Source organism: Piliocolobus tephrosceles, chromosome 21 (assembly GCF_002776525.5).
Source record: "Piliocolobus tephrosceles isolate RC106 chromosome 21, ASM277652v3, whole genome shotgun sequence".
Lineage (NCBI taxonomy): Eukaryota > Metazoa > Chordata > Mammalia > Primates > Cercopithecidae > Piliocolobus > Piliocolobus tephrosceles.
In genome coordinates, this window is record NC_045454.1 from 34,922,102 (window position 1) to 34,925,859 (window position 3,758).

The following is a 3,758-nucleotide window of genomic DNA, read 5'->3' on the forward strand; positions in this document are numbered from 1 at the left end:
GTCTTTGCGTGCAGCTGTAGTTCTGTGCCAGCTACTCTTCCCCCAGTCATCCAGCTGAGTGCCATCTCCCAGCCTCAGCTGCACAGTCCTTGGAAACCTGTCCCCAGTAGCCCTCAGGCTGGGCCAGCACCTTTCTGGGCTCCCACAGCCTCCAATTGCACTGAGAACTCGCAGTTTGTGTTTAGCTCGTTGACAGCACAGAAGGGAACTGTTCTGGTGAAACATCCAAAGGATGAGCCAGGCACAGTGGCTCACGCCTGTAATCCTATCACTTTGGGAGGCCGCAGCCCGCGGATCACTTGAGGTCAGGAGTTTGAGACCAGCCTGGCCAACATGGTGAAATCCTGTCTCTACTAAAACTACAAAAATCAGCTGGGTGTGGTGGCAGGCACCTGTAGTCCCAGCTACTCAGGAGGCTGAGGCACAAGAATCGCTTGAACCTGGAGAGGTGGAGGTTGCAGTGAGCCAAGATTGCACCACTGCACTTCAGCCTGGGCAACAGAGCGAGACTCCATCTCAAAAAACAAAAAACAGACAAAAGATTTAAACCCCACCCAACTGCCATCTGATATGTCCTGATTTTGTCCAAAGTCACACCCACAGTATAGAGAAGATTTTGGAGAGGGTGGTCTTTGCAGGGGGAGGCCAGGTACCCCTGCTGGTTCTTGTCCCGGCAACCCCCAGCGGCTCCCCAGGGAAGCCAGGCGAAGGCTTCTGGGCCAGGCTGGCTTTGGCTGGAGCCAGCTGCACTGAGTCCAAGGTGCGTGTCAGCCTCGGCCCAGCCAGCGGTGACTCATGCTGGGCCCCAGCCCAGCCCCAGGAGGTGACCCAGGACGGCGGCCTGACTTCCCCTTACAGGGCTGTGGCTCAGGGTCAGTGCCCACTTTTGCCAGGCCCGGTGGTGATCCCAAGACACATCAAGTCCAGTCCCACCCCAAGGAGCCCGCAGTCTCAGAGCCAGACCCAAGACATCGGTCAGAACCCTGACTGGCCCGTTACACCTCCTTTTTGGTTCCTTCCCATCTAACCATTTTATACCCCCAAATTCTTTGAGTTGTTTGTATCCCCAGGCCTGGGGCAAATTCCAGCATATAGTAGGCGCTCAGAAAATGCCCATGGGATGAAAGACCGAAGCTGCCTCTAGGTACATGGAGGGGGAGATTTGGGGTTTCCTCTGTGCTGAGAACCCTTTCTACTCAGGATGAGCAGGTGTAGGTAGCAACTACCATGACCTTTGGCGCTGCCCTGCGTCCTGTTCCCCAACCTCTGGCTGTGCCTTCTAGAATCCCCTCCCCCCAAGAGGTGGCAGGGATTGGCCAGAACTTGGCTTTGAGTCACAAAGCTGCTGCGGCACCAGGGCTCCAAGACTGGCCTTTCAGACTGCTGGGTTTAGCTTCAGGGGCAGGTGAGTAGGGCTGGTGGCTTTGGGGGCGGGTGAGTGGGGCTGGTGGAGGGCTGGTGTGCGAGGGTTCGTGGGGGACCCTGTTATTCTCCTCTGGCCCCCAGTGCCTTTGGAGCCCTTCTGGGCCTTCTGGGTGACTCCAAATGATGGATCAGCTCCTGGGCCCCTCAGATCAGGGATTCTAGGGACCTCCAAAGCCTTGATGGTGGATTTGTTCACCTGTGATGGGGGACATCCTGGAGAGCCTGTTATGTCTCTTTATTATTTTTTTAAATAGAGACATGTTACCCAGGTTGTCTTCAAACTCTTGGGCTCCAGCGATCCTCCCACCTTGGCCCCACACAGTGCTCAGATCACAGGCAGGAGCCACTGTGCCCAGTCAAGCCTGTTGTGTCTCTTTGGGAGCCTGAGGATGGTGATCTTATCTCTTGTGACAGATAGGGAAATTGAGGCTCAGAGGGGTTTACTCAGCCAGTCACTCGGCTTCTGTGTCCAGGGGGCCCCTGTTCCTTCTTCTCATCCCCCACAATCTCGTTTCTCACCCCTTCTGGTTGAGTTCCTCTGAAGAGCTGTACCGTTTGGTTGATGACACCTCAGCCCCTGGAATGGGCCCATTCGGCTCCCAAAGCTGCTGTCTCCAAGTTCTTTTTTTTTTTTTTTTTTTTTGAGATGGAATCTCGCTCTGTCACCCAGGCTGGAGTGCAGTAGCATGATCTCGGCTCACTGTAACCTCCGTCCTCCCAGGTTCAAGTGATTCTCCTGCCTCAGTCAGGAGTTCAAGACCAGCCTGACCAATATGATCAAACCCCATCTCTACTAAAAATACAAAAATTAGGCCGGGCACGGTGGCTCACGCCTGTAATCCCAGCACTTTGGGAGGCTAAGGCGGGCAGATCACCTGTGGTCAGGAGTTCGAGACCAGCCTGACCAACATGGAGAAACCCTGTCTCTACTAAAAATACAAAATTAGCCAGGCGTGGTGGTGCATGCCTGTAATCCCAGCTACTCAGGAGGCTGAGGCAGAAGAATCGCTTCAACCCAGAGGCAGAGGTTGCAGAGAGCCAAGATGGTGCCATTACACGCCAGCCTGGACAACAAAAGCGAAACTCCGTCTCAAAAATGATAATGTTATTAATAATAATTAGGCCAGGCGTGGTGGCTCATGCCTGTAATACTAGTACTTTGGGAGGCCGAGGCGGGCGGATCACTTGAGGTCAGGGGTTCGAGACCTGTCTGGTCAACATGGCAAAACCCCGTCTCTACTAAAAATACAAAAGTTAGCCAAGTGTGGTGGCGGGTGCCTGTAATCCCAGCTACTCAGGAGGCTGAGACAGGAGAATCACTTTGAACCGGGGAGGTGGATGTTGCAGTGAGCCAAGATGGTGACACTGCACCTCAGCTTGGGCAACAGAGCAAGATTCCGTCTCAAAAAAATAAAAATAATAATAAATAAATATATGTGTGTCAATTATCCATGTGTCGCCTCTTGTCTCCGAATGGACCCTTTCAATATGTGATAAAGGAATTTCTTTCGTGTCTCCGTTAAAGCAAGCACAATGCTCGGCCGTGTGCGGTGGCTCATGCCTATAATCCCAGCACTGTGGGAGGCTGAGGTGGGCGGATCACGAGGTCAGGAGATTGAGACCGTCCTGGCTAACATGGTGAAACCCCGTCTCTACTAAAAATACAAAAAATTAGCCGGGCATGGTGGTGGGTGCCTGTAGTCCCAGCTACTCAGGAGGCTGAGGCAGGAGAACGGCGTGAACCCGGGAGGCGGAGCTTGCAGTGAGCCGGGATGGTGCCAGTGCACTCCAGCCTGGGCGACAGAGCAAGACTTCCTCTCAAAAAAAAAAAAAAAAAAAAAAAAAAAGTGAGCACAATGCCAAGAATTCTCAATAGAGGGCGCTGGTGAGGCATTAGGGATAGAGGTGTGAAGACACCGGGTGAAGCCCGCCAGAGCCCTGGGTCCAGAACGTGGTCCTGCAACTTCTCAGTCTTGACCTGGTGAAAACCTTTCTACAGCCCTCTCAACACACACAAAAAACAGAGGCCCCAAGGCTAGGCGCGGTGGCTCATGCCTGTAATCCCAGCACTTTGGGAGGCCAAAGTGGGTGGATCACCTGAGGTCAGGAATTTGAGACCAGCCTGACCAATATGATGAAACCCCATCTGTACTAAAAATACAAAAATTAGCTGGGCGTGGTGGTGGGTGCCTGTAATCCCAGCTACCCAGGAGGTTGAAGCAGGAGAATCGTTTGAACCCGGGAGGAGGAGGTTGCAGTGAACAGAGATTGCACCACAGCACTCCAGCCTGGGCAACAAGAATGAAACTCAAAAGAAAAAAAAAAAAAGGGTG

The 3,758-nt window shown here is 53.2% G+C and overlaps 1 protein-coding gene across 3 annotated transcripts in view; it reads left to right on the plus strand.

Moving 5' to 3' along the window:
- Nucleotides 1-437: 437 nt before the first annotated feature.
- IQCN (IQ motif containing N) overlaps nucleotides 438-3,758 on the plus strand; it is a 24,198-nt gene continuing 20,877 nt past the window's right edge. For all 3 annotated transcript variants that reach the window (XM_023229668.2, XM_023229667.2, XM_023229669.2), the window contains exon 1: nucleotides 438-1,405. The gene's annotated coding sequence lies outside the window, so the exon portion shown is untranslated. The remainder of the gene's footprint in view (nucleotides 1,406-3,758) is intronic.